This window comes from Falco peregrinus, chromosome 1 (assembly GCF_023634155.1).
Source record: "Falco peregrinus isolate bFalPer1 chromosome 1, bFalPer1.pri, whole genome shotgun sequence".
Taxonomy (NCBI): domain Eukaryota; kingdom Metazoa; phylum Chordata; class Aves; order Falconiformes; family Falconidae; genus Falco; species Falco peregrinus.
Window position 1 is genome coordinate 80,700,240 of NC_073721.1, and position 6,563 is coordinate 80,706,802.

Here is a 6,563-nt window from a genome sequence, read left to right on the forward strand (position 1 = left end):
ATGCAGTCAGAATGTTTGGAAAGAAAGGGTTTGCCTTTCTTAGAAGGGTTTGCAAAAAAACCCAAACTTGCACATTTATTTTACTCTTCATATCTGAGTTTAAAACAGAACACTGAGTTTGCTTTACTAACTTGAGCAAGATTCAGCTTCTTTGATCAACTGTTTTATTTATAGAGCGTGTGTGTGTAAATACACATGTATACACACACAGAAGAAGTATCATGAACTGGCTCCCTGAGAACCCGGATGAGACCCTGTTATATGAGGTAAAGGGAGGGACACTGTGGTGGTTTAGAGGAGAAACCGCATGTTAAAAAAAAAGAAAAGAAAAAGTTACTCACATTGATTAAACACTACTGAAAGAAGATTAGACACCATGGTGAGAAAGACACTGTAAGAATCTATGAAGTACCAATGTATGTGGCATGCTGAAAACCAGGACTGCTGAAACTTTCCTCCTAATTTTACTAGGTTGTGCAGCCTTAAACACACTTTGCAGTCCTTTCTGCGTTTACTATCACTTTTCCCAGAATCCCACATTCTTTGTTTTACAAACAATAGTCTGGGGTAACATTATTCATTGTTTACAATTGAAAAAAAAAAAAAATGTGGAGAAGCTAAGCAGTGAGCTAAAGGCCACATGGAGGTTCGATAGCTGAGCTTTGGTTAGCAAATTTTTTTAATCAAAATTTATCAATTTTTTATCAAAATTTATGATAAAAATCAATTTGATGAGCAAGTTACATCATATTGATTTTCATGTCTGGACTCCAGAAGTATTTTGGCAGTCCTCCAAGCTGCCTTCCAATGCCAACTTGTGTCTACCTCAACTAGCTGTCTGTTTATCTCCGTGATCTCTGAACATTCCTTAATTCCGTCATAAGTTACATAGCATGTTCAATAATATAGAAAAATAATTCAGTTCCTCTCTGTATGTTTATCGGTAAAAATCTCATTATGGAATTTTCCCTTTTTCCCTCCACTTCTGCTGGTTTGTTGTGGTTTTTTTTTTTATAGTGAAAACTTGGTAAATTTTTTTTTTCTTGCCAATAGGAACCTTAAAAAGCCTCATGCTCAAAGTACACTGTACAACTACAGCTATTTTGCAATATCTACATAGGGTATAAAATGCAATTTTAAAGCATAGCCCTAGCTAGGATGTGGTATTCCAAGGCAGGAATGCTTTCCAAGTATGGATGTGGTTATATTATTGTTGTCCACTGAGCATTTGAATTACCAGAAATACACTAACAACACTCAAGAGAAACACATACCTTCATGGCTGCCACAAGATTGCTAGCCTGAAGAATATCGGAAGCAGCAATTCTAACAGGCAGTCACGATGTCTTTTATCAACCCATCTCAATATATTTTGCACGTACTCTTAAACCCTCCCCTTTCTACAAACTAAGCAGGATCTTTCCTCCCTTGCAAATGCATGCTCCTCCCTTATTTCCTACTCTGCTCCTGCAGTCTTCTTTAGCTCCTCGAAGCCACAGTGGACTGAGAAAGCAAAGAAAACAAGCTGGAGGATGCTAATGTAACCAGGACCTACAGCAGAACAAACACAGGAATACACATGGTCTATGAAGGCACCAACTGAAGAGGTATTCAAATAGCAAGCAAGAACACTTGCTGTAGCATTATATATCTGATAGATTTACCACAGCCTCTGCTTACAGGTATTTATAAATTAGTTTCTTTGCTCTCTCCTCACATGTACGAAAGAGGCATCCTCCAGTATCACTACTGCCTCAAGCAATACAAAAGCAATCATTATCCTGGCCTCAGCAAGATCTCCTCCCCACAAGAAATGCTCTGATTATGCTTATGTTGTCTTCATGGTGCCATTTTAAGAAACAGCAGAAATCCGTCATGCTCAAGGCAGGGAGTATCAAATCCACTGTCTACCAGTAATCACTGTGGAATCATGACATTGGGCTTTATAAATCAAAGTACATCAGAGAAAAGATGGAGATAACTTACCACTTCTAGAGTCTCTGAGGAATGGGAAGTGCAGGAAATTTGCACATGAAAAATGCAGGGGGAAAAGCAGCCCAATTAAAAAACAAAACAAAACAAAAATCACCTACAGACAACCCTCAAACCTCCTGTTCCCATGAACCAACTATGAAAGTTAGGAAGAAGTTATCAAGTTATGGGATCATCATTCTTAACATCCGCATTACTAAGAAAACAAATGTTACTACTGTTCAATATCAGGTGACTAAAACAGTTGGTGGGTTTTTTCCTCCTTTTGTAAAAGATTAGTGGAAGTTTTTGAAAGGTGCAGATTGGCTAAGGAGAAGAAGACATTACCAGAGGATCAAAGCAACACAGAGGACAAAAAAAGAGGACTTCCCAACAACAAACACTGTCACAATTCACTATGAAAGATTATTTCATAATTTGCAGGGCGAAGCTTTGCTGCACAGGAGGCACACAGAAAAATTGATGGGGAAATTCAAAATGAGATAATGGACTTAAACAGGAGCATATTTTCTGAGACCATTGTTTGTAAAAATTACAACCTCTCTCCTATTGCATGCACTTCAGTCTGAGAGTCATCAGCTGTGGTCTGAATATCACCAGCAGACCCTCAACCACGATTCTCCCAGTCTGTTCCAGTGAACAGCATCTTGTGTTTGTTTCTCTGACATCCAAACAACATTCTGTCATGGCATTTCAGCTTCCAAAAAGTAGTGGTGGGAACTGTGAGAAAAGACTAATTATAGAAATTATGTAACAAGTTCACTTGGACAGCTCCTTGATTTGTAGACCTGATCTCTCAAATTAGTCATGTACTGATAATAAAATTAATAATTAAAATATACATGTTTGCCAGCACTATGATATAGCCTTTTTATTCCTGCTATTTAGCATTCAACATTCTATTTTAAATTAACACAATTTGCAGTGTTTGCAAAGCCAGTACCCACTAAGTGACTTAGAGGATTATCCTGTTAGTGCTATCTTGTATGGCCCACCGAAGAAAGCCACACAAAGAACTAGGCAAGAAAGGCATCCAAACAAGATCTCATTTCCTCCATAGATGTACAAATGATCTCCCCAAAATGCCCTTAGAGACTGTCATTTAGATAGTCTCATGTACTGCTTAGAAACAGCAGAAAGCCTCTTCACTGCCAGCCAGCGATGCTTGGTAAAGCACAGTATGCCAATTAGGATCTGAAGCAGGTTTTGCTTAGTTGCATCAGACCTTCCAGTTACCAATTGTTGATCAGCCTCTAAAAGACAACCCTTACCATTACACTGCAGTTGCTTAGCTGAGAGTCAACACAGTTGCATCTAAGTTTCACATGTCCAATAAAATACTTGATCATCCATAATAATAAGAGCAAGCACAGCATCCTAGAACACAGTCACCGACACCATTAATACATTCCAGGCCAGTTGTGCTTACCAATCCTGCTTCTTTTCCTTAGAGGAAACAGGTGAAAGTCTTTATAAATTCTCATCTCCAGGCCAGTGGAACACAACAGCTGATTTGCTAACATCAAAGTTGTTAATAATTGACTGATAATAACCAAGTGCTGTAAATTTCCAGAATGGAATGTCTAAATGCTGAATAGATGAGAAGCATTCTACTAACATCCAGCAGCTCTGAAACAAGCGCTGCACAGAGCTCCAAAAATATACCTTTGTTATCTTGAGACTTTGCAAGTCTACATAGTCCTCTTCCACAAACTATTACTTGCTTTTCAAAAATAACACATCTTGCACGTGATGCTAAGTGCAACAGAAGTTCCTTCTGAAGAAGTTTTCTCATTCATTTTCCTCTTTTTCACACCTGCCATTATTCACCTTTTATCAGCTTCCATCTTTCATCTACATCCCAAATGTGTTTTCCCACAAATGCATAGGTTGAAACCCACAAGATGGAACTTTCCAATTCTGTTTGGTCAAGGATTAGCATACCAAGGAATCTTACAAGGCAGCTATACTATGTATAACTTCACACAGTCCCAAATACATCCCTCATACGAACAATATTTTTTCTAATTATAGAAGACCCATTTCTCTTTCTGCTTCATTAGCATCAGCTCTTCTAGCACTGGGATGCATAAGAAAACAGGGCAGTTTTACAATTATTTTGAATTTCAAGTATGAAAAAGAACAGAAATACGATGCACTATTTATTAACATTAGGATTTCTCTATGCAGCACAATCTATCACCCACTGCTGCCTCCTGCTCTGGTGTAGCAATCAGTAGCATTTTCAGCAAAGGTACTCATACATTTTCTGTCCTCAGTTCAGACAGAAACACTTATCCTGACCGTTTTCTGTCAGCAATTTTAAACCAAAGAAACATAACCTAACATTACCATAAGTGTGATTGTGCAAAGATCATTTTGTGTTCTGAATAAGTCATTCCAGCCTTCATGACAGCACTTTTTCCTTCCCCCATTTTTCAGGATGGTCTAATATCTTGGTTACCTACATAATACATCTTAATTTATGATAACTTCTGTTCTTTCTAAATTACAAATTTAGTTTCATTTTCACTGAATGTTGCCAGTTTCCATCCACATAAGCTCTAGAATCACAGAACGGTCAGGGTGGGAAGGGATCTCTGGAGATCATCTAGTCCAGGGGTCCTCAAACTATAGCCCATGGGCCGGATATGGCCCCCCAAGGTCCTCAATCTGGCCCCCGGTATTTACAGACAGACAGACACACACCCCCCACCCCACCCCCCCAGGGTTGTAGGTGGAAACCGAGCAGCCACAGATAACTTCCTGCCACTTCTGCACACCGGCCCACTGTTTAAAAAGTTTGAGGACCCCTGAAGTCCAACCTCCTGCTAAAGCAGGTTCACCTGGAGCTGGTTGCAGAGTCACATCCAGGTGGGTTTTGAATGTCTCCAGAGGAGACTCTACAACCTCTCTGGGCAGCCTATTCCAGTGCTCTGGCACCCTCAAAGTAAAGGAGGTCTTCCTCGTATTGAGAAGGATTAATGTGTTGCAGTCTGTGCTCATTGCCCCTTGTCCTGTGGCTGGGCACTACTGAAAAGAGCCTGGCCCCATCCTCTTGACACTCACCCTTAAGATATTTGTAGACATCGATAAGATCCCCTCTCAGTCTTCTCTTCTCCAGGCTACACAGGCCCAGCTCTCTCAGCCTTTCCTCACAAGGGAGATGCTCCAGTCCCATCATCTTTGCAGCCCTCTGCTGGACCCTCTCCAGTGGTTCCCTGTGTCTTTTGAACTGCTCTGTTGATTACGACCCTCTGAGCTCTGCCATTCAGCCAGTTCTCAGTCCCCCTCACTGTCCACTCATCTAGTCCACACTTGCTGAGTTTATGCATGAGTATGTTATGGGAGACAGCGTCAAAAGCCTTGCTGAGGTCTAGGTAGGCAGCATCCACTGTTCTCCCCTTGTATGCACAGCCAGTCATTCCATCATAGAAGGCTATCAGGCTGGTCAGGCATGATTTCCCCTTGGTGAATCCACACTGACTGTTCCTGATGACCTTATTTTTCTTTACATGCTTAGAGATGACCTTCAGGATGAGCTGTTCCATCACCTTTCCAGGGATGGAGGTGAGGCTGATGGCCTGTAGTTTCCCCACTTCTCCTACAAAACAAGAAAAAATAAGGGATCACTTACATTTAACATATTTATTTCCAATCTTGCAGTATTTTTTTAGACAAAGTGGAGAAACCAGCAGTAGAAGGAAATACTTTCAAGGTTATTGGTATTGTTCATCTAAAAACCACTCAATCTTTCCTGGTTTTAACTATAATTATGCATTACAAAGCACATACAACAACTACAGGCCATGACAACAAAATTAAAATTTAAACTTTTCAGTGGTGTCTACAACAGATGAGCGGTGACACTTCATATTGAATTGCAAAAATTCAAGGTATTTTTCCTGATACAGACATGCACGACTGAATCTTAAAGTATGAAACAATACTTATATTAGTACTTCACTGGTTGCAGATTTCTAGAGTATTAGTAGAACCATTTTTAAATTATAACTGGGAGATAGCATTAAATGGAAATGGCACACGAAGCGATAAAGAAAGAAATTTCCCCCATAGATGTGTATGCTTATCTAACATCATGATTCTAGATCAGAAGGTCCTGATTTCCTCAACTGTTCTGCAATAAAAAATGAAAGATATGATCCTAATATGATGCTGCACAGCAACAGAACAGTTCTCATCTACAATGTGCTCAGGTTGTTTATAAACATTAAATAAGTAGATATACCAAAATGTAGCTTTACCATATTTAATACTATAAAAGTTACTAGAAGATCACCTGACTTTTGGATTTGATTTAGGAAACTCACTAACAAACTAAAGACAACAGGAAAATCAGTCTCTGCAGCAAGCACTTCAATATTTTCTTCTCTTAAGGTACAGACAGGAAAGGAAGCAAAATTATGAGTAAAACTTTGTGATAACCAAACAGTAGTAATCACTATCAGATTAAAATAATAACATTGTGCTCAATTTTCATGTATTTAAAAGGTTTTACAAAATGGTAAAAGATCAGGTCCAACAACATTTATGCAAAAGCCTTTTAACCC